This window comes from Taudactylus pleione, unplaced genomic scaffold (assembly GCF_031769625.1).
Source record: "Taudactylus pleione unplaced genomic scaffold, aTauple2 ptg000337l, whole genome shotgun sequence".
Classification (NCBI taxonomy): domain Eukaryota; kingdom Metazoa; phylum Chordata; class Amphibia; order Anura; family Myobatrachidae; genus Taudactylus; species Taudactylus pleione.
In genome coordinates this window covers 1,401,534-1,427,330 of record NW_028284738.1, presented here as the reverse complement: position 1 = coordinate 1,427,330, position 25,797 = coordinate 1,401,534, and positions in this window count along the sequence as shown.

Genomic DNA, 25,797 nt, shown 5'->3' with positions numbered 1-25,797 from the left:
AAAGTTTATCTCTATGTTGACAGCAGTAACTTCACAAAACCGAAACATCAATAGCAATAAACACGCTGCTTCTCTACAGCACGATAAGGATGAACATAAATACAACTGATTCTTCAGCAACATAAACAGGAATAATTAACAGGAACAGTCAGATACCACTCACACGGGTATTGTATATTTCTGCAGCTTGCTTCAGGGGAAAATGGAACCAGTCTCCTTATAGTAGGGGAGAGTAGCTGACAAAGAGGAGTCTACTGAGGACTTCATAGAAGGTATCTACACATTGGGGCACATGCAAAAACCGAAAAGGATCACAAAGATCTGCGCTCCACATATCAGTACAAGTCTGGAGAAGGGATGTAGTGATGAGACCGGCAGCCGCATGGTCTCAATGCCGACAGCGGAATCCCGGCAAGGAATGTAACATAGGCGTCGAAGTACAGACGCCTATGTTACATCCCGACGCCGGAACGCCGTGGACACCAATCCCAACGAAGGTAAATCAGGGGCGCCCTTAGCATTAGCTGCTGGAGGGTTGGTGGTAGGGAGTCTGGCAGGGTTAGCATTAGGTTTGGGGTGGGGAGATTAGGGTTAGGCACCCCTTGGAAGGAGGGTTAAGGTTAGGCACCAATGGGGGTAGGGTTAGGTTTAGGGTGCAGGGAGGGGGTGTTTGGTTTAGGCACCCCTGGGGGGGAAGTTAGGGTTAGGCATTAAGGGAGGAGGTTAGGCACCACTAAGGGAGGGTTAGGTAGGGGAGAGGGGAGGGCTAGTATTCTTACCTACCCCAGTCGGGATCTCCTCATGTCGGGCATCCGCATTTCAATCCCGTTCCCTGGAGAAAGGACTTTGCTAAAATCGTATAAAGATCACAGACCTGCGCACATTAATAGGCAGCAGAGGAGACGTATTTTCTCATTAGGTTTCCAACAAGTTAAAACAGTTATAAGAGCCTCCTCCAACTTCTTCTGTACATCTATAAAGTTGAGGAACAGGGATAAGCAGATTTCCAGGAACGTTTTACACAAATAGCTGGTTCTTCTCCTGCGGTGCAGCTTTCTCTGATAGAGGCCCCTGATACAGAGACTTACGTAAATGCGAGATTGGCAAAGTGGGCGGCTTTTTACTTAAGATGCTCCTGCGCAGCTACTGGCTTATCTATAATGGGTGCAAGGTGTGCGGTCACACAGGCCCCTGGGTCCAGGGGGTCCCAAACAGCGCACACCCTGCACCCATATGGATCTAGCTGCAACCTAAATATACTTACCCCTCCATTGGCCAGGCGCTTGCTGCAGAAATCAGTGGTAAAATGGTCTCCGCGGCCATTTTCTGGTGGTACAAGCATGCGCAGCAGAGCTGTTTTCCCAGGAATGTGGCGCAGGCTCCATGTTCCCGGAGACCTGCGAATGCACAGTAGACTCTGGACCTCATTCAGAGCCGCTCGCAAAATGTGAGCGCTCGCTCTGAATTAGGGCGGGCGCTTCCTTTTTAAAATCCGGCCTCCTGGCCGCTCGCTAAGCTGATAACAGCTTTAGTGAGTGACCAGGTGATGGTCACAATGGTTGAGACCATCGCGACCATCGGGGCTTGCGACGAGACCCTTGGGGTCGGGTCTCATCTCCCCCAAGCCCCAGGTAGCTTCCTGCTCTAACAGAGCAGGAAGCTACTTACCGACATCACTGCTGATGTCAGTAAGGCCGCCTACAAACGGCAGGCGTTCCTTCAGGAACGCCTCCATTTGTCCAGCCACCCCCCCTCCCCGCCTACAAAATGGGGCGAGCTGTCGATCAACATCGACAGCCGCGCCTTTTGTAGCCAGCCCCGGAGCAAGTGAATTTGTCACTCGCTCCGGAGCTAGCGCACACGGAATGGGTAGGAAATACCACCGGAGAAGCCCGACAGTGCTGGAAATCCTGATCGTGGATAGGTGAGTATCCACTAACCTAACCAAACCCCCCTAACCCTAACCCTCCTTAGGGATGCCTAACCCTAACTTCCCCCCCTCTAAGTGCCTAAACCTAACTACCCCCTTCCCCGCTGCCTAAACCTGTCCCCCGGGGGGTGCCTAACCCTAACCCTCCCTCCCCCTAGCCTAACCCTCACGGGGGGTGCCTAACCCTAATTCCCCCCCAGGAGCCCTAAACCTAAACCGCGGCTGTCCGATCGTGATGCCGGGCGCCGGTCTCCCGGCGTCGGGGAAATGCGGGCGTCTACATCTAGATGCCCAGCATTTCTCCCTTGCTGGGATAAGACAGTCGGGAAGCCAGCTGCCGGTATTTAGGCAGTCGGCTTCCCGATTGCTTCCCGTGCAAGCGCACTGTGGCCGCTGCACAGGGTCTCACTATCGATCCGATTGCGAGGGCATAGGCGCTTGCGAGCAGGTCTGAATGAGGTCCTTTGTCCGCTGTGTACAATGACGCAGTGACTGTTGCTGTAGTGTCCGTCGCTGAATCAGGACCGCAATCTTCCAGCTTTGCCATACTGGGAATGGCATCTTGCAGACATGGAAGCTCCTCACACCTCAGCACAGGGTGCAGACATGCACAGATCTAGTTTCCCTGTCCTCTAGGAGTGTATGGAAAGGACAGTAACATGTAATAAAGCAGAAATATAACCTGAGAGTCAGTTCTGCGCTGAGTGCACAGGGACACAAAGAATTCCTTGTACAGAGGGGCAGCGTTAATTAACTTCCTCGTCCACATCCAGGACTATAACCATCTGCGCTCTGCACATCCTGCCCGCGCTGACCTTCTTTGTGCCATCAGCTGTGGGAATTGTGCGTCTGGAGTTTTCCTTGTATTGTAAGAGCAGGAGATTTCATCTGCGAGCGCCAGGGGCAGGAGATCAGGCGATTTCATGTGAGAGAGGCCACGGACCTGGGAACAGTAACACACGCTAATTGTTTTATGGCGAACAGGAGAAATATAAAATATTTACTCCTTTAATCATTTGCATTCATTTATTTTCAAGTAGTTAAAGCGTTTGACACAAAGTTATATACCCAGAATATAGCTGTATATTACATATGGATTGAAACGATCTTGTTCCATCTCACAGAGCTGCTTATGGAATCATTAAGAGCAGTTCCGGTGTCTTCTAATTCCTACTCACTAGTCTGCACTTTCTTTTTATTTTTTCAAATACTGCACATACGCAAGCATAAATAAAGTATCTATCATTGTACACAAATAAGCTTTAACACCAAGGGATCTATGTACTATCAGCGGTGATATGCAATTGTTTGCATTCGCTTTGCGATCGCAGCCTGACATAAGGACATCAATTTCCCCTTACTCACATCCGTATACTTTGGCAACATAGCGAAATAATCGGCAACATCGAGAAACATCGGACTCATACGCAGTTAAGGCAGGTCAGACCTTACTCAGGAACTGCTAACTTCAGCTCACACTATGGCCCGTATTCAATTTGAGGCGAAAAGTCCAGACTTTTCGCCTGCTAGACTTTTCGCCTCCTTCACTTTATTTTCCAGGCGGAAAAGTATCGCGTGCATGCACGATATACCCCGTATTCAATTTCAATTTCAAAGGACGCGAAAATGGGACCCGGCGAAACTTGGAGCAGCAAAAAAAAACGGGAATTTTTGGGAAATCATCCTTGGACCCCCTAAAGATGTCCAGACATGGGGGGTCACTATGGGTACCCCTGTTTTTGCATGCTGAAGAGAAGTCGGGTTTTTAAATAGCTACGGCAGGTGCATAAATGCGGCTTTGAAGAAAGTGATGCAGAAGAACATTTAGCAATTTTTGGAGGGAAAAATAACTTTGCCCATCAAATTTGGGGTACATGAAAATGGGTGCAAGCATATTTTTAAGTCCCTAAATTATTTTTTTAAATTCTTCAAAACTGCACCTGCCGCTACTACCCGCAATGAAGAAAACACCTGCTGCATACTTTGGAAACCCTCTGGATTTATTTTTGCTATTTTAGAAGTGTCTTCCCTATTATTTTTTTTAACCCCAAAATTTTCAGAATTTTTTCGGAGTGTCCCGATTTTTTTCTACACTTTTTTGACATACATTAATTTTAGGGGGCATTCCCAGGGGTGCAGACTATTTTTTTTAAGCCTGCACCCCTAACCCCATTTCTGCACTTTTATTCGCCGGCTAAAGGCTGGAGAAAAGTTATCCCCGTTTTTTTACATTAACTTTTCACATCGGCGAAAAGTCTTTGTAATTGAATACAGGGATAATGACAATAGGTGAATATTACGTCATTGGCGATAAATTATGGCCGATAATGGGTTTTCGCCTGGAATTGAATACGGCCCTATGTGGCCTCAGGCTGCGTATGGTATCGCAGTGGCTAATTAATGCATGCCCCTGCAATGCCATACCAACGCACTGGCATGCCTACGTTCGCCCGACCACCCCCCCATCAACACCGACAAGCGGCACTTCCTGTCAATCACTCTGCGATGGGTCTGCGTCACCACTGTGATCGCAGTTCCGATCGCAGCATCTAGTTCGTGCACTGCGATGCATATGCATGCACAGTGCGCAATAATCGACAGAGTGCGTGCGTACTAGCAACTGCGTTCCTTGCTGAATCAGGCCCTCTGTCCACTGATGTCTGGGATTTATAGTTCACGCTGGTCCACCAGGAACTGGTCTTTGTATTATAAACCTTACCACCAAGATGTATTCAGCACCCTCACAGGGCGGCAGTGCGCCCTAAATCCGTGTCATGATGCCACACCTAAGAGGCGGGGCCGCTGGGTCTGGGAAGCAGAGCACTGGTTACAGGCTGCCATTCCAGGCATAGGTCGCACACCCCTAGTTACGCCTCTGGATGTATTAAAGAGGGCACAATGCTGAAGGGGTGGTGGTAGTAACAATTGGAGGTAATACGCAGGGGTGTTGGGAACTAAAAGTGGCCCTGGAAAAATATCTGGAAGTGGCCTCACGTGGGCGGCAACAAAACAACTGTAGGTGGTGCCAACATTAAAGTAGGCGGGATTAGTACTTCGTTACACCTGAAGACATCGGTGACAAGCTAAAGGTCATGCACCAAACCAGCATTCCTCCAACTGACCCTCTGCTCTGTGGTGCTTTACACAACTAACCAACTATTTCATCACACCAACCATCTGCTCTCCAACTTGTGAGGTCACAGGAGAAGGGGGACACTGCCTGCCTACTGTACTTCTGCATGGTTTTAATAAATATTTGCTGGGGCACAGTAACACCTTATAAGTGCTGCACAGTATGTAATAAGGCCCTGATTCAGAGCCGGACACTCTGACAGAGCGCTTGCTCTGAATCAGGGCCGGCCATCTTGTTTTTTAGAGCAGCCTCCTGGCCGCTCGCATAGCTGTGGGTGACTACCCACAGCTATAGCGAGCGGCCAGGAAGATGGTCGCGATGCTCAAGACCATCGCGACCATCGGGCTTGCGACAAGACCCTTGTGGTAGGGTCTTGTTGCCGCAAGCGCTAGAGTGCTTTTGACTCTATCAGAGCCGAAAGCTCTCCCACTGACATCACTTGTGATGTCAGTGGGGCCGGCCCCAGACGGTAGGCATTCCCATGGGAACGCTTCCGTCTGGCCAGTCACGCCCCCGGCCCGCCCACCAAAGGGGGCGTGCTGTCGCTCAACATCGACAGCACGCCCACTTTGGTGCGAGACCCGGAGCGACGGCTTGCGCATGCCCACTGGGCCAACATCGACCCGCTTGCGAGCGCTCAGCGCTCGCGAGCGGGTCTGAATCAGGCTGATGACAGGTCAATTTATTTACATGTGTGTGTGTATACAAATATATACACACACAATAGATATGTATGTCATATGTGGTCTGATTGCACATGTGTAGATCTAAGAGGTATGCATATTAAAATGCAGGATGTATGCGGGTGTGTAGGAATATCCGGGTGTGAGGTCTGAGTAGCAACTGGCGCCTTCCGGTACTATGGGGAGGGGGGGTGCAGAGGGCCTGATTCAGAGCCGGACGCTATTTGCACTCGCTCGTTCAGAAAAAGGGGCCGGCTATTTAAATTGAGCGCTCGCTCTTTGCGGTCTGTTGACGCCTCTATGTCTGAGCGAGCGAACGAAACATGCGCTCGCTATTTTGTAAAGACGCCCCTTTGCCGTTCACATCATACGTCATCTCCGCTATTTATTAGATTAATCGGGTACATCGAAAGGCGTCTGAACTGCTCGCAGTGCTTGTGGTTGGATTTTCCTACCACAACCAAGTGACGTGGTCGATGACGCTGCTTTGTTAATTATGCACACCCTTAAAACATCCGTTTTGACCGTTTGGCACGCCTGCGTTCGGATCTCCACTCCCCGTTTTCAAGCACCTTCCCCTGTTACCACCCACAAACGCCTCATCCTGTCACTCAAATTAGCAGGCACTCGCTATTTTGCGAACACACGATTTCCGACCGCACTGACTGGTTGGCGCATGTGCATCATGACCCATACGCATGCGCAGATGTGCGAACATCGCTCGGAGCGGACGAGCGGCCGCTTACGAGCGGCTCTGAATCAGGCCCAGAGTGCATGAAACTCAACATTCACTGGATCAGTGAGTCAAAATCAAATTAGAGGATGGCCATCAGTGTGGTTACCATTGTTTTTTGACTGACTGGCCCATCGGCCAATCAGAACCTGGGGCGGGACTTCGCAAGTGTCAGCACCTTGTAAAAAAAAAACCATTTGTTTACGCTTACGATGGAGGGAAACCATCTGGTTCTCCCCCATCGATGGCAAAAACATTTGACATCGGCTATAAACCATCAATGATTATGAATCGATGGACGATGGCTATCCCTAAATCAGATTTCAGCCGTGATCAGCAGCAAACAAGGGTTGATCCTCAGCACCAGCGAGGTACATCTACTGAAGGGGATCTATACACAACTTCACCAGCGGGCCCTGACACCGATACTTCCTGTAACTCCCCTTCCAACCCCTGGGACTTCAGGTTAATCCTCCCACCTGTCAGTCTCGTCAGTCAGCCCGTCCCCTCAACCCAGCTGGCTAGCTGACTTCAGCCCGACCCCACACTATGGGCGGGTTGAATGACGCAACGCATTCGGGTTGCGATGCATCCAGCCACCCTTCGCATGCATGCCGGTGCTAGCAACTCCAGAATGCATGATGAACACCGCAAAGGACCGCTCTCTTGGTAAGAGCGGCCCTTTGCGATGGAGAGACTTCCGGGTCTATTACCCAGAAGCCCCTCTGGCATCCTTCTGCACATGCGCAGAAGGACACACACACCGCGGGGGGTGCTGGGAGGGATCCAATTGAAGCCCATTGGCAGCTGTAGGGTAACGCCAATCAGGATATGTTGTTACCCACCACAACCATCTCATTCCGGGGCTTGGTGCATATGAGAAATGCTGTCACACGCGCATTATCTGGGTTTGACTGCAATTCTGCCTTTGCTGCATGAGGCAAGTATCTATTATTCACTGGCACAAGTATCTATTTAAGATATTCTGATAAATCATTGGCATCCACGAGCAGTTCTGGTCTGTGACTTCAGAGGTACAGTATAAATAAGCAGAGCAGGTCACAGAACATAGAACTGCGGAATCACTGTTATCCTTGGAATGCCGTGTGTCTGTACAGAGCGGACTGATGGCAGATGAGGTATAATATATAAATATAATATCTGTATATATATAGAGAGAGAGAGAGAGAGAGAGAGAGAGAGAGAGAGAGAGAGAGAGAGAGAGAGGAAAATATCACCTCTTTATAAGCAGAGTTTATTTTTCTATAAATCTGCAGTAAAAACAAATATATGGAGATAAATTATTTAGCACATCCCTCACTTACTGTATGTTGAAGAAATCTGCATTTAGGAACCTGAATGGGTCCTGAATATGTGGGCTGATAAATAGATCCATCGCCCATAAAGGGACAGTTCCGCATCTGCAAAAATGTAGAAGCGCAGTAGAAATTGACTCAGTAATCCCCATCCAGTTACAGCCCATTTGCCGCTACCGTTTCAGCTCAATTCAACCATTGATGCAGATTCATGTGATTTTGGATGGCTAATCTGATGCATGCGCAGAGCGATATCTCAGAAAATGACGCATGTGTTGTGCAGTAGTGTAAAAATCGCTCATTCATTATGCAATCTTTCTGACCGCCAGACAATACGGAGAGCATTTTAGTGATGCTAGACTATACTCAGAGTATAGGAGTACCATACAATACTGATAGCAATTTAGTGACTACCATAGACCACTGAAAGCATTTTTCTGACCGCCAGACGCATTATAGTGACCACCATATAATGCAGAGGACATCACAGTGACTGCTATATATTGCAGAAAGCATCAATGACTGCCATATAATACAGAATGCATTGCACTGCCCACCATATAATACAGAGACCATCAGTGCCCACCATAAATCAGAGATCATTGCAGTGCCCACCGTATAAGATTAGAAAGCGGTGCAGTGCCCACCATACAATGCAGAGTGTTATTGTGCCCGCCTTATAATGCAGAGTATTGCAGTGCCCACCAGATAATGCAGAGTGTTGCAGTGCCCGCCATATAATGCAGAGTGTTGCAGTGCCTTCCATGTAATGAATGGAGTATCACAGTGACCCCAATATAATGCAGAGTGTCACAGTGCCCGCCATTATTATTATTACATTTTATTTATAGGGCGCCACAAGTGGTCTGCAGTGCCGTACATACAGTAAAGGGCACACAGAACATTACATTACAATAGAGAAACAAAATTATAAACAGAACACAAGTAACAATTAGCAACACAATTCTCCATACACAATACAGCTGGGAAGGTTAAGGCTGTCATAAAAGTGCTAGAGAAGAAGGCTGTGAGACAGTGAGGAGGAGGACCCTGCTCCTAGAAGTTTACAATCTAGGGGAGAGGGGAGACGGACAGATGACATGAGGCATGAGTGTGTAGCTGGGGGGACCTGAGTGCAGGAAGTAGGTGAGGTAGAGATGGCTGAGGCAGGAGGGACAGAGGACCTCATTCAGAGTTGGTCATAGCGGCCGCACGGTCGTAAGGGAAAAGGGGCCAGATATGCAAATGATGCCCTCGTAAGTTGCGTCCTTAAGATCGGATCGTTAGCTGGCCGACCAAGGGGAGGATGCGGCCGTAAGACAAAAAATACGCCCCCTTCTCGTACGCATTACACGTCATGTCCGGGCATATAAGGATTCATCGAGACCATCGGGAACCATCGGAGCTGGTCGTAGAGCTTAAGGTTGACCATACCCTCTCTTAAGCTCTACGATCAGGTCAGTGTATAAACCACCCATGTCACGTGTGCCATGACACTACTTTGTTAATTATGCACTCCCATAAAACGCTGTTCGCATAATTAGGCACGCCTGCGTTCGGATCTCCACTCCCCCATTTTCAAGCACCTTCCCCTGTTACCACCCACAAACGCCTCAATCTGTCACTCAAACTATCGACCTGGCTGTGTTCAAGGAGAGAGAAATTTCTGATCGTAGCAGCTAGTTTGCGCACTTTACGCATGCGCAGTTTAGTGAACATCGGTGGCGTACGACCATGCGGCCGCTACGACCGACTCTGAATGAGGTCCAGAAACCCTATTCTGAATCTGAAGTCTCTCAACAGATTAATCCATGTGCCGCCATGTAATGTAGAGAGCGTTACAGTGCCGCCATATAATGCAGTGTCACAGTGCCCGCCATGTAATGTAGAGAGCGTTACAGTGCCGCCATATAATGCAGTGTGTCATAATGCCCGCCATGTAATGGTAGAGATCGTTACAGTGCCGCCATATAATACAGTGTGTCACAGTGCCCACCATGTAATGTAGAGAGCGTTACAGTGCCGCCATATAATACAGTGTGTCACAGTGCCTGCCATGTAATGTAGAGATTGTTACAGTGCCGCCATATAATGCAGTGTGTCACAATGCCCGCCATGTAATGTAGAAAGTTTCGCAGTACCCGCCATGTAATGCAGAGTATCACAGTGTCCGCCATGTAATGTAGAAAGCGTTGCAGTGCTCACCATGTAATGCAGAGTGTCACAGTGCCCGCCATATACTGCAGTGTTGAAATGCGCACCGCAATGCAGTGTTGTGGTGTCTTCTATGTAAAGCAGAGTGTCGCAGTGCCCAAGATGTAATGATAAGTGTCAGTGCCCAGCAGTGACCCACATTTAACACAAATAATATGAATACACCACACAGTGACACATTATTAATATACCCCATCCACACACACAACATTAATACATCACTCCACCATCACAGTTAGAAAAGAAATAATGAAACACACTCATTTTATAAGACACACACATACATACATATACACACACACTTACATACATATAAACACATACATACATACACACATACATGAATACACACACACACATACATACACACACATACATACATACACACATACATGAATACACACACATATATATATATATATCTATATATATACTCACATACATACACACACACATACATATACACACATACATACATATACACATACATACATACATACACACACATACATACATACAGTACATTCATACATGCATGCACACACAATCACACATACATTAGATACCAAATACCACAATGTGATTGCTGACAGGTCATGTGTAGAATGATCCCGTGATTTGCGGGGGAAATGGGAAAGGGGTGGAGCTAATAATTTTGGCTCCGCCCCTGCATGTGAGTAGCGTAGGAGGGGGTGTGGCTGTCTCTGGCTGCCGGAGCTTGTCTTTTTCCCCGTGATTTCTTGGTGCTGCTGCTGTTGCAGACAGTAGGCAAGCAGCTGCACTGTGGTTGGAGGGCTAGTCTGACCCTGGCACTGAGGGCACCTACTTAAACTGGCCACACATCTAACGTTTATCTGTCCAACCAGCCAGCTAGTTGATTGGTTGGTTGGAATGACAATCTGGTAACGTATGGGAGTAACTGATGATCAACAATTTGCTCCTAAATGCCAGAAAACAGATGAAAATGGTCGTCAGACAAGTATGATGTTTATAGGCCTTTTACAGGGTTAAAGGAGAGTCAAGGTCTAGCGTCTTGAGAGATGATGGTAATGTCCACGGAGCACAATCACTGGAGGATCTAGCTATCCCTACTACACTGACCCTGTCTTACCTCCTGGCATCCATCGGTGTATGGTGCGTCTTCTCAGTAGCGCTGCCGCTAAGATCGTTCCGGCGTGAGTCTGGCTGGTGTAGTCACTTGCGGCTATGGATGATATCACTCGGGGATCTTGCAGAGAATCGGGAAACACTCCTAATAGTCAATGCATTTCGTATCACACTGGATACTTTTTCAAGGATGTTGCAATGTTCAAAGGTGGCTGTATTTACTTAAAATCAAATTGAACCAACTTTATTGTTTTCAATAAAATGGACACTCAGGTCCTGAAATTCAAAGTTTTTCAGTGGTAACCACATGGTTGAAGCGCATGCATTGCTTTATAATATAGGAATAGAAAAGACAAAAATCTAAAAAATAATGTGTCATATACATTAAGCTATCTATGTATGTATGTATGGACATCTGGACAATGGCCCTCATTCTGAGCCGCATGTTAACAACAGTACGCTCGTTGCGTTCCGATGTTGACTAACCGCGCATGCGTCGGTGTTACACCGCGCATGTGCGTACGGCAGATTGCGAGCTTTTTTTCTCTCGTTCCTAAAATAGCGTACAGGAAGTGACATGTCAAATGTGATTGACAGAACAGGGCGTTTTTGGGTGTTGACGGGGGTGGAGATGAAAAAACGCAGGCGTGGCGAGGCGTTTTTGGGGCGTACATACATTAGCAGATGCGAACGTCAAATGTGTTCGGACCGTCTCATACGTCACTGAAACATCCGCTTTCCCTTCAAAATGCTCGCACAGCTTAGGGTCAGGATTACTCGACCACATTGGCGATGGCCTTCTCCTCCGTCCCGGGACTCCACGATGGTGCAGCGATTAATCGCGGCTGGTCAGTAAAGTAATTAGTGTTGGATTGAAATCCGGCTTGGTATGTGTTTGGAAAGCAGTTTATTGGGATAGCACAAAAGCGTACGCAGGTGGAAATCAGAGCTGCTAATGTCATGATTACACAATCAATTAGCGTACATTTTTGGGGTTTTATTTTGGCCACAATTTGGTGGTTATGGCCTATTGTAACAATAATGTCATCATCTTTTAATTAGCTCCCCTTTTTTTTGGTTTACTGTGGAATTTGCATCGCTATGTGATTTTTTAAACGTTCCTTAAAGAGGCCTTTTTTTTTTTTAAAGAGGGTCAGTTTTTGCGTTTAAGGCCAGGATTAAATGTAACCCATTTGTACAATAATGTCACAATACAATGTCAGTGTTTTGTTTTTAATTTATTGTTTACACACAAACAAATTGGCCTAATATTGTATTGCCTTTTTTTGTGGCCAAGATATTTGATCCAAAAAAAAATATAACATAACTACTAACATAAGCGTAAATACAAAATTTAAAAACATTTCACAAGAAAGGAGAGGGAAGTTTTGACCAGAAAGGAATATGAGCCAAGCACAGAAGGAAAGTGGGAAAAGTCGCCATTGCTGTCACCGTTTTCTCGCCCGTTTGGCTGGGTGAGGGTGGGCGCCAGACCGGGTCCGGGATGCCATCGGGCTGGCCTGTCCAGAGGCAGATGTTGTGGCCTCTGGACTAGGCACAGGGCTAGGCACATTTGGAGGATTGCCTGATGTTGTGCCAGAGGTGGAGGATCCGGATGTTCCGGCAGGAAGGGAGGTCGGCTCCACCATGTGCTGGCGAACGAGCTGCTCCAGGGCATCGGCGATGCGGATGTTGGCCCTGGTATTTTCCGCCAGGGCCTGACCAATGGTCACGTTGGCCGCAGCATTTTGCTCCAGGGCCTCAGCCACCCGTATCAGACTGGCGTCCATCCTCTGCAGAATCTCCGTATGGCAATCCGATTTAAAATTGAGTTCTGTGAGGAGGCCCACTGCCTGCGAGGGGGCACGCCCTGGACTGGCTTCTGCAGGGTCCTCAGCCGGATGTACTGGTTCCTCCCCTGCAGAGTCAGCAGAAATTCTGCGGCCAAGGCTCCCCTCTGGAGCAGACTCATCCGCCTCTGTCTCTGTTAGGAAATTGGAGAAAAGACTCACATTAGAATCTACATATTGGCACAATAGCATTTCTGAGTTGGTGACATCACAAGACTTACCTTGGCCAACATGAGGAGCCGCAAAGTCTGGCATGTCCGTATCCATGTTGGACACGCCAAACACCTCCACAGCCTGCACACACCCCTGTGCCATCTCTTCTAAGTCTGTCAACTCCAATGACACAGGGGTGGGACCCCCACCTGTCCCCCTTGCATGCCTAGCCCTGTCGGCAAGTTTTTGTTTGAGACGATATTTGAAGTCTGCCCATCTGTGGAATGAATTTGGAACCATTATCCTTTTTTTTACAATGGGGTTTGTTTATAGGATGGGAAAGTGTTTACTTACCGCCGTTTGACATCCCGGGCTAGACGGACATAATCACCCACCCTATTGACAGCAACGGCGACCTCCTCCCACATTCTCCACTTCTGGCTTTGGCTCATATTCCTGGCTGCCTGGGGCAGGATGTCAACGCACTTCTGGATCAAAACCTCCATCTCCTTGCTTGTGAAATGTGGCTGCCTTTTTTTTTTGGCAGCTTTGGCGGGTTGACTGGGGCCAGCAGTCTCTTCCATGTCATCCTCCTCACCTATTTGGGTAAATATGCAGATTTAGCCACTTCACAACTTGCACAATATTATGTTTTAAAAGAATCATTGACACAAAATGCATGAAGGCCTTACCGCCGCAATTTTGACCATTGTTTCCCTGGTTTGAAGCCATGTCTCTGCTTCCAGCATGAAATCATCCAGAAATTCTATGTGATTTCGTGACGTATTTATACATGCGTCCTTAGTTTGCGGCCGCATCATTGATTGTGCGTCCCTATGATTCATCCTTAATTTGTGCGGGAAAATAAACACTATTTATGGCTTGGTGTGTGTGGATTCGAGGTGGGGTTGTTGGAGTGTTGTCGGTTAAGTGGTTTGGATTTGGTTGGTTGGTTGCGTTTGGAGGATTTTGCAGAGTTGTTTTTTTGTTTGTTTTTGCTACATTTCTTTGGTTTTTCCGTTCGCATTTTTTTCATTTTTTCAACATCCTTTCCTGATTTGGTAAGTTTTGTGCATTCAAATTTGTGGCCAATTGGTGTATTCTTCTGTTTTGTGGTTCGTTAATTTGTTTAACACTCATTTCATCTTTTTTAGTTTTTTTTTGTTTTCGGACCCAAAGAAGTTTTTTGTGGAAATCTTATATATTCGAGTTGGGTAAGTCCATTTTTTGTCTTGCGTTTGCGAATGAATTACCGCATTTTTGACTGTTGGTGTAGTGACTTGCATTTGCGAATTAATGACCGCATTTTTGACTGTTGGTGTAGTGACTTGCATTTGCGAATTAATTACCGCATTTTTGACTGTTGGTGTAGTGACTTGCATTTGCGAATTAATGACCGCATTTTTGACTGTTGGTGTAGTGACTTGCATTTGCGAATTAATTACCGCATTTTTGACTGTTGGTGTAGTGACTTGCATTTGCGAATTATTTACCGCATTTTTGACGGCTTATTCATCATATAATCCAGTTTTGCTTTTCCCTTTTCCATTTTTTGGGTCCATTTGAACCCTATTTGACGTACGGTGTGCAATGTAGTTTTCATCGATGGCCAAATGTGTTTTTCCGCTATTTTCTGTGTTGGCTTGCAACAATTTTTAAACAAAAAAAACACCCTCTAAATTTTTGAAGTCTCATTGTTGGCTTTTTTACAGTTTATACGTATCATGACAATACCCCGGCATGTAAGCAGCTATGGATGGTATCAGAAAGCTAAGTTGTTTTTTCTTACTTTTGGGGTGGGTCAAAAGCCTTACATTGTAAACTTTGAATTTCAGGTAGATCTGGGGCGAATTGTTCTGGCCCTGCTCCCGGAAGACGACCAACCTCAAACTCGTCCCAGGCGTAGGCATCGTAGGCATGCAAGGCCCCAGATATTTCGAACACGTGTCACCCTTTTTGGAATGCCCGATGATGAGGTTTTAAGACGCTACCGTCTACCTCCCAAAATCATCATAGACACTCTCTCATTAATAGAAAGTGATCTTGAGCGGCAAATTGACAGTCCAACAGCAATACCACCACTGACGCAATTTATGGCGGTGTTACATTTCTGTGCCTCAGGATCATTTCAAACAACGGTGGGAATAGTGGCGGGCATCTCCCAATCCTCCTTTTCCAGGATCCTGAGGGCAGTGATGGAGGCACTTTTCAAGCACCTCCATCATTTTATTAAAATGCCTTTGGATATGGGTGCCCTTAGTGTGGCCAAGGCCAATTTTTACCAAATAGCTGGCTTCCCACACATCATAGGGGTTGTGGATGGTACTCACATACCACTTCAGCCTCCAGCACGGCTGGAGGCAATATTTAGAAACAGGAAACACTATCACTCCCTGAATGTAATGGTGGTATGTGATGCCTCCCTCCAGATCCTGTCCCTGAATGCTAAATTACCCGGAAGTGCTCATGACTCCTTCGTCATCCGGCAATCAGGGATATGGCAGAAATTAACCAACCTACAAGCTGGTGATGCGTGGCTTCTGGGTAAGTGGAGACCTTTAGTACATAACAATGTTAAGCTTGATACACAGTGTTCCTGATGTGGTCTATTTTTGTTCACAGGAGACAGTGGATACCCTTGCATGTCCTGGCTGCTCACTCCTTATTTGGCTCCCACACCAGGGCCACAAAGTGCGTATAATTCCGCACTTACAGCCACCAGGCAAGTGGTGGAGCGCTGTATCGGCCTTTTAAAAGGCCGATTCAGATGCCTCCACCGCTCTGGTGGCGAGCTCATGTATGTGCCGGATATGGTGTCTAAAATTGTGGTCCTGTGTGGGATATTTCACAACATTGCCATAAGGAGTGGTGTCCCAATGCAGCCAGAGGATGCCTTACCTGAGGATGGCCCCCCCGAGGTTGGTCGAAGGTCAGTATGTGGGGGGGCCATACGCGATGATGTGGTGGCCAGATTTTTTAGGTAAGTTTGAACAAAACTCCAGTGTTTATACCTAATGTGTTTGTGTTTTTTGGCGAACATCTAATTTATTTTTAATTTTCTCACCATCTTCTGTTTGTTCACATAATCTTTGGCACTCCAACGCTCACTACTTCCTGCTACCCTTACCAAACCTGGATCTGGTCCTTTTGGGCATATATTCTTGAACCCATATCGCAACGCCATGTTTGTGGAATCATGTTGGCATGGTCCTTCGTCAACCAGTTCTTGATTTTGTGTTTTTATTTAATTATTTCTTGGTATGTGTTGTATTTGAATTTATCACTGTGTATTTTTTTTGGGAGTGACCACTTTGTTTTCTCTGTTATGTTGTCAATAAATGTTTGAAGAGTGAAATGGTCTTCCTTTTTTGGGACGTTAACAGCAAGTGTAACCAGGTTAACACAAGTTACATTTGACTAAGGGGTAAACCAGTACTGACGCCAGTTGAGCAAAACTGAAATATGTTTTCAGCTTCCCAATCCACACCAAAAGGAAGCCTGGCCCAACCTTGGGATTTGTAAGATTGGCCTAAGCAGCTTGCGCACCAAGTAGGAACCTGGAAAATGTAGAAATCTGAAATTGACACTACACCCAAAAAGGGAAATGACATTGTTACTGTTATGTGTTTCTGGTGTCTGTTTGACATACAAAGACAAAGCACAATCTAACTTTTAAAAAAGGGAAATCCTTGCAGGAACTTATGTCAGGCTAAACTATCTTGGTTTTGGTTTTTAAAAATGAGCCACAACGTATATTTGTCTTAATAAATTTATTTGGCAAATAGAACAAAAAAAAAAAAACTAATGCCGAAGGAGGCCAGACAGCCGGTCGAGGGCCACCAGAAGGCCGATTACATGGTGGCGCATCTGCCCCACAACATCCGCCACCTCTTGCCGACGCCTCTGTTCCTCTGTGGGTGAGAAAAGTGTGTGGGTTAATACAACAATAGGGACTCCACAGAAAAACATAAAAAAAAACCCAAATCACTCCTAAACCCAAAAACATAAATAAAAAGGGTGGGCTGGCAAAAATACAAGGCCTAGGTACAAATTCCCACAGGTATGATATGTGTATGCTTAAATCACCAGGAAGAGGTAAAGGCAAACCTTCACAATCAACAAAAGTCAAGCCACAAAAACACGAAGAAAGGCACGACACATGATTACATACAAACAGTTTGTGCTTTAAAAAAAAAAATTAAAAAACATACCGGGAAACAAATCGGGAGCTCCGGCCAAACCTCCATGATCCTCCTCGGAGGATCCGTCATTCCCCAAAGAATGGGGCGGAGTTATGCTGGACTCCGGGGAGGGGGTAATTGGAAGAGGGGTGGGTGGAGGAGAGGGGGAAGTGGGACGGAGGGGAAGGAGGCCCGACATTTCCGGGAGAGGGTCTGGGAAGGATGGGGAGGAGTGGGGAATAGGGGAAAGATTTGGGGTGGAGTGTTGGCTGGGGGTTGGGGAGAGTGGGCGGGAACGCCGACGTTGACGGCGGAGTCTTGGCTGTCCCCCTAAAATATGTCAAATAAATTGCGTTTAGTTTATGGACAAATCCGGGCAAACAAACAAACAAAAAAAAAATAATAAAAAATAAAACCAAAAAAAATAGCAGTAGAATTAAAAATTCAGAAAAAGAGGGGAAACATGCAGACGCAGATATGAGTACCAATAATAAATAGAACAGACAGGAAAACATGCAGACGCAGATATGAGTACAAATAATAAATAGAACAGACAGGAAAACATGCAGACGCAGATATGAGTACAAATAATAAATAGAACAGACAGGAAAACATGCAGACGCAGATATGAGTACAAATAATAAATAGAACAGACAGGAAAACATGCAGACGCAGATATGAGTACAAATAATAAATAGAACAGACAGGAAAACATGCAGACGCAGATATGAGTACAAATAATAAATAGAACAGACAGGAAAACATGCACACGCAGATATGAGTACAAATAATAAATAGAACAGACAGGAAAACATGCAGACGCAGATATGAGTACAAATAATAAATAGAACAGACAGGAAAACATGCAGACGCAGATATGAGTACAAATAATAAATAGAACAGACAGGAAAACATGCAGACGCAGATATGAGTACAAATAATAAATAGAACAGACAGGAAAACATGCACACGCAGATATGAGTACAAATAATAAATAGAACAGACAGGAAAACATGCACACGCAGTTTGCCCCACAAACACAAACATTAAAACCACAATACATAACACTTACTTGCCAGGATCTGCATGCGAAAGCATGCCAGCAAGCGGGGCGTTCGCCGTTGCAGGTCGGACCACCTGCGCTCCAGCTGCCCGATGTTGCGGCGTGATCCGAAGGACCGCAGGCGGGACCGTACCTCCGCATACGCGGAGCGCTTCTGCCGGTTGGTCATGGGTTGAGGCTGGCTGGTGATCCGGCGATCCATGACCTCCGTAAGCACCAGCAGCTCACGCCTGGTGAATGCGGAGGCTCTCATGATGGCAATGGTGTTTTTCTTAAAAATCATTTTTGATAAAGTGTGTAAAAATTTTCTGATTGGCTAATGTATTTTGGAAATTAACAGGAGCAATTTTATTGGTTAGTGTATGAGTCATGTGTTCGACAGGGCCAGAAATCTCTGGAGAGTTAGGATAGGCTTGATGCAGTGACATGCGTAAGCAAATTTAAATAAAGAAATGAACCCAGGGAAATATGCGGGGATCCACAGCAATAGTACAATTGTTTAATTGTGGTTCACATGTTTTTTGAACAATAAAAGCGAATGTTTCATCCGTACGTATTCTGCGGGTAAACACAAACACGGACAAGAGTAAAGTTTCTTGCATTGTGTTGAAAAAAAACAAACAATTAAGCTAATTGATACATTGATTGGCATGATACGATTGATGGAGGTAGGCAGAATAAAGGAGCAGGTAATCGACATCTGACAAGGCCACTTCCTGTTTATACGTGTGCGTGCGTTCCTTTCAAGCCATTTCGGGGATGTACGCTCGCTATTTCGTACGCTCGTTAGTTAGAGGAGGGGTCGTCAGAGTTTAGGGAGGAATTTTAGATGCGAACGAAAATACGAGCGAGCCATTGAATTTAAATATTTTTGTACGTACGCCTAACGTACGTGCGCCCGCTTGCGAGTGGGTCTGAATGAGGGCCAATGTTATTAGTACATACTAAACTTTCAGTTTCCGTGTACAATACAAAATTAAAGCACTAATTGAACTGTTGTCTTCCCCTTTGAAGTTAAATGGTGTTGGGAGGGAACAAGACCCTCTCAGCCAATCAGAAGAAGCGCTGGTCGTCGACATCATCAGTGTGCAGTTTGCTCTACCGATCGGACGCCTGCAAGTAATCCAACTCCTGACAGTTGCGTCTATTTTTCCGTGGCCTGCATGGTACACATTTGCGCACACCCTTACTGTACTTGGCTAAAGCTTGTGTAGAACACCACTCTTTCAGTATAAGGAAGCATCAATGCAAATTGCATCTGCATCCGCATGTAAATGGAGGCATGAAAATATTTGCAGTGCACCAAGAAAAATGACACCCAACTCTACAGTATATATATATAAGTCACATTCTTTAAATAAATGAGCTCTGCAATGTAAGTCAAGCAGCAGCCCCCGCTAATCATTCTCTTTCAAGGATTCTCACCGTCATTGAATCACATGGACCCAATCAAGTGGGAAAGAAAAATACTGGCAAAAACAATCTCTAAACTCATTTGTTACGGGGAAAATGCAAAACGCAGACTGAGACATTAATTTCAAAACCAAGTGAGGGCTCAAGACGGGTCTTGGAAAAAAAGGTGTTAGATGAATGGGTAGTTTCATTATACGGTATTTTATGTGGACATGTTTAAACCCATTCTGTTGCCGTGGTAACACATCCATCGGATCACTTAAATTAATTGGATTTAGTAACCAATGATTTACAGTTCAGCGGAACACTCTGACGTGACAATGGGTGAAATAGGACAATTTTTCAGCACGCTGCGCGCCGACAATCAAGGGTTTAAGATGTGTGTGGGGCCTGCTGACCTGCCGCCGCTTCATAACTGTTGGATGGAATAATTTAGAGATAAATAGCAATATCTGGGAGCCTGTTATGGCAGGCTGAGCCGAAAATGATTGTGATTTGTATCCACCATGAAATAAAAGGTTCTGCGGGCAACACGACACAATTGTGAGGTTAATAAAAGTGAAGCTCTGACCTGCACAGGCAGCGGCCGTGTGTCCCTGTGTATTAAGCAGATCGTTTAGCTCTTCAAATTGTGGCCTTTTCCTGCACCTGAACGTTCACAGGGTAACCAGCAGCCTTAAACCGAAATCATCTATCCCGATGGGAGTCACAGGTCAGGAGCAGAGATCTTGCTGCAGCTAATGATGTTTGTGCAGGACTCCTGGATAGACCTGATGCTTTCGGCAATTTCGAGAAAGATTCCCTCAAAGCAAAATGCAACGCAGGTGCCGACGGTAAGGGACAGCGCAGAATGTTTTATAATTTTGTTTCATCATTATAAATAGGAATGTGAGTTTATGTGATTGCGGGTTGGGTACGGGATGCAGGTGCATGGGATCCCCACACCGGCCATCCTGGCCAGGTTACAATGCCGTACTCCGAGTCCTAACCCCTAACCCTACCCCTCCCTCCTCGGTGCCTAAACCTAACCACCCCCTTAGTACCTAAACCGTACTTGCCTACCCTCCCGATTTGGTCGGGAGCCTCCAGAATATCGGGTGCCGCTCCCGACTTCCCGGGAAGGCAGGCAATCCTCCCGGCTGCTGCCCACCCCTCCTATCCCCCTGCAATAACCCTGTAACCCCCACAGCGGGGGTGACGGTGACGTGATTCGCATAATTTTGGCCCTGCCCCCGGCTCCACAATGCCTATATTATCGGCATTGTGTAGCGGGGCGGAGCCAAACTGACGCGATTGTGTGGCCCCGCCCGCAAGTGCCTGTCACCCACCCGGTCACTCACCCTTGTACCGGCCACGCCCCCCCATCCTGCCGATCTGGCTGCTCCCTCCCGGAAGGAGCAGCCAGAAAGTCGGCAGGTATGACCGAAACCTAACCATCCCTCCCCACACCCTAAACCTAACCTCCCCCTCCCCGCAGCCTAACCCTCCCCCCTAGTGCCTAATCCTAACCCCTTTCCCTAACCCTCCCTCTAACCCCAGTACTTACCTTCGGGATTCAGACGGTCGAGATGCCAGCTCCAGTATTCTGATAAGTGTTGGGATTCCGGCGTTGGCATTGTGACCACACCCTGTGATTGCTTAAACTAGCATCTAAAATCCCCTTTTAGCTGCTAGATGTCTATACTGTGCTGCTGGCACAATATAGAAATACAGCACATTCGCAGAAGGACATCTGAGTCATAAACCTGGAAGTCCTTACTCTGCAAGGTATAGCTTGTATCGCGAGAGCTGCCCTTTGCAAATTTAGGGGTCTATTTATCAACCAGTTTTATCATACGTAATGAGTTTTAAAACCCACTGTGTATGACAATAGAGCTCCAGCCAATCAGCTTCTAACTGTCAACTGTTTGAAAAATGACAGTTGGGAGCTGATTGGCTGGAGCAACATTTAACGAGTTTTAAAACATGTTACGTATGATAAAACCAGTTGAGAAATGGGCCCCTTAATCGCAATCTTCATGTCTACGGCGTTAATATACACGGCTATGCATGCGGTATGTGGCGAGATGTATTTCATGCAATATGCAAAGCTTGATACAACCTGCCCTCAGTGTGACACTTACAGTTACATTACGTTAGTACTGTCTTTCATGTTTAGGTTTGCACCTTTTCAAACTATAGATCCCACCTCTTTGTCCTCAATCCCATACTTCTTGCTTAGATGCTATTTTGGGTAACTTTTTTCTATACATTGGTTTATTTTATTTTCCTTAGTTGTAATCCATAGGTAAACCGCACGCAATCAGTGGCGTAACTAGGGCAGGGCGAGCGGGGTGCGTGCCCTTGGCGCCGTTGGACCGGTGGCGCGGGAGGGCGGTCAGCGCTACACATTTAAACAGGACCGGCTCTAGGCTTCCAGCGCCTGTCCTGTGCTGCACACCTGAGCCCGTTCCCTCCCCCTGAGCGCTTGCCCAATAGCGCCAGGAGGCGGGCTCAGGCTTTGCATAACACACGCATCGCCGCCAGCGCTGGCAGCGATGCGTGTGTTAAACAGCAGCCAATGAGAGTCAGATAGACTCTCATTGACTGCTGCAGCACCCACTGCAAGAGCCGGACTTCCGTCCGGCTCCTGCAGTGGGTAATGGGACAGACGTCATGATGTCATGACGTCTGTCCCATAATGCTGAGCGCGCCAGCCCGGGAGGACTGGTGGGCGGCGGCGGCGCGGACCGGAGCAGCAACAGCGTGGATTCAGGTAAGTATATTTTTATATATTTTTTTTTTTAACCTATCTGCACTACTGGGGGCACAACGGGGGAAGAGGGTGGCTACTACTGGGGGGACCTCTACGGGGGGTGGGGGCACAATGGGGGAGGGGGGTGGCTACTACTGGGGGGACCTCTACTGGGGGTGGGGGCACAACGGGGGAGGGGTGGCTACTACTGGGGGCACCATTATTGGGAGGACCTCTACTGGGGGGGGGGCTACTACTGGGGGCACTTATTCGGGAGGGGGAACCTCTAGGGGGGACTACTACTTGGGGGGAACTACCACTGGGGGCATTATAAAAGGGGTCTACTACTAGAGGCACTGCACTCGGGGGACCACTACTGGGGGCAATAATAGGAAGGGCCACTACAGGGGGCACTGGATAGGGGGGATCACTACTGGGTGCCTGCATAAGGGGACCACTACTGGGAAAACTGCATGGGGGACTACTGCTGGGGGCACTATATAAAGGGCACTGCATAGGGGGGGGGACTACTACTGGGGGCACCATATAAAGGGCACTGCAGAAGGGGATACCGCTACTGGGCGCATGGCATTGTGGGGACTGCTACTGGGGGCACTGCATAAGGGGGAACACTACATGGGGCACTGCATTTGGGGGGGCCACTACTGGGGGTACTGAGTAAGGGGAACTAATTGGGGGCTGTATAAGGGGGACCACTACTGGGGATACTGTATAAGGGGCACTACTATGGGCCTGCATAAGAGGGACCACAACTGCATACTAGGGGTACTGTATAAGGGGTACTACTGGGGTTAAGGTGCATATGGATAGGAATGTTCAGTGTGAAAATAAAGGGGTGTGTCATGTTGACACGCCCCATTTTTAAGTGACCACGCCCATTTTTTGCCCATCGGGGGGGGGCTCCCTTTTCAAATTTGCCCTGGGCTCCAAATACCCTAGTTACGCCACTGCACGCAATACCGATGTTCAAGTAGTCAAGCGATTATTTACAACTGCAAATGCGCAAAAAGTTCAGAAACCCCTTACGGAGCATTACACAGAGTGCGCCTGATTCAGAGCGTATACTAATACAATCGCAGCTGTAAAATTATGCTAAAGCTACCAAAGCTCACCAGAGCATAGGGACGCCCTCCGCTGCCTTCTCATCTGCGTCTGACGTCACGCACCAGCATAAACATCGGTAACATCGATGCAGAACAGGCCGCCATGCAATGTACGCGGTGTCTGACCAGCCACAAACACAGCGTCTCTCCTGACATGCTGCAAAGGATATTACAATGGCTAATTTATTTATTTTATGGTTATAGAAGAACAAATGCAAAGTTTTGGGATGGCCAAGTCAAAGTCCTGACCTTAGGGCCTGATTCAGAGCGTAAGCGGCCGCTCGTTCGTTCCGAGCGATGTTCGCACAACTGCGCATGCATACGGCTCGTTATACACATGCGCGAACCAGTCAATGCGGTCGAAAATTCATGTGCTCGCAAAATTGCGAATGCCTGCTAATTTGAGTGACAGGATGAGGCGTTTGTTGGTGGTAACAGGAGAAGGTGCTTGAAAACGGGGAGTGGAGATCCGAACGCAGGCGTGCCAAACGGTCAAAACGGGCGTTTAATGGGTGTCCTTAATTAACAAAGCAGCGTCATTGACCACGTCACTTGGTTGTCTTTTAGCCAGAACTGCTCGCATGATTGCGGTAGGAAAATGCTACCACAAGCACTGCGAGCAGTTCAGACGCCTTTTGATGTACTCGATTAATCTAATAAATAGCGGAGATGACGTAGGATGCGAGCGGCCAGGGGGCGTTTTTATCAAAATAGCGGCCGCAGGTTTTGTTCGCTCGTTCAGACATAGAGGCGTCAACAGACCGCAAAGAGCGAGCACTTCATTTAAATAGCCAGCCCTTTTTTCAGAACAACCGTTCGCAAATAGCGTCCGGCTCTGAATCAGGCCCTTAGTCCAATCAAAATGCTGTGGAAGGACCTGAAGCGAGCAGTTCAGGGGCGGAATGGGGTAAAATTCCTCTAATCTGATCTTCAGGACTAATCAATAATTACCGGAAACGTTTAGAAGCAGCTTTTGCTGCACAAGGGGGTCATACCCGATACTGAGAGCAAAGGTTCACATACTTTTGTCAATGACAGATATGTGATATTGGATCATTTTCCCTCAATAAAAAATGAGCACATCTAATTTTTCGGTCTCATTTGTTTGATATGATTCTCATTATCTACTTGTGTGAAAATCAGTTTAGTAGTTTTACAGTAAGCTAAATTTCAGCAGAAATATAGAAATTTCTGAAGGGTTCACAAACTTTCAAGCACCACTGTATATTTTCTTTCTTTGACCTCAAATGACATAAAAAATATTGCTGACTTCATAATTTAACATTTTCTTAATTTTTTAACATACATGAATTAAAATATGATAGCTCATCAAGACACTTATTATGTGTCCCCTTAATTAGTATTAAGTAAAGATGTGCGCTGACGCCCGTGTTTTGGTTTTGGATCTAGATTTTTTTTGTTTTTGAATGATAGAAAGTTTATAAAAACAGCTTAAATCATGTAATTTTTACAATCCAAAACCCAAAATTCGGATTCAAATTCCAAATTCTGAACAGCTGGAAGATCAGAACCGTGACTCAAATTTATGCGGCTCCCCTCAGGAGATTAGAACTACGACTCAGATCTGTCCGGATTCCTGAAATTCGGGTGGTTTCGGCTTTCTGGAGAACCCAACCGCACATCTCTCTCTAGTATTAAATAGTGGCTGAGTAATACATATGGCTAACCTGGCTTTTGTTATGTTCTGCAGGCACAGATAGCATAATTATGCACGCACTCTGAGCACTCGTCTGGCCGGGGCACCTGTTTTATTCTGCACGTTTTTGCGTCGAGTTTGCAATTCGCAGCCTATTATATCTGTAAACTTGTATGTTTGACATTTAGAAAATTGGGACGGCAACTTGTATCCAGGGGAGAGTGATTCTGGCGGAGTTCTGGTGCCTTTGACTCTTGCCGCATTCAGTTACATATGTCTGCTGTGCTCCGGTTCACCATCTCTCTCGGTGAGTATTTTTATTGCTAATTAAAACAAAAAAACTGATTTGGCCAATGGGATCCCACTGACTGAGGTTAGTAACCTGCATCAGGGCACAGTGAAGTCCGTGATACCTGCATGGGTACATAAACACTGGCGAGTCGCAGTCAGTATCAGCCATCGCATTATGCTGGAGGAAATTTACCTAAAAATTAGTTCTGGAGCTT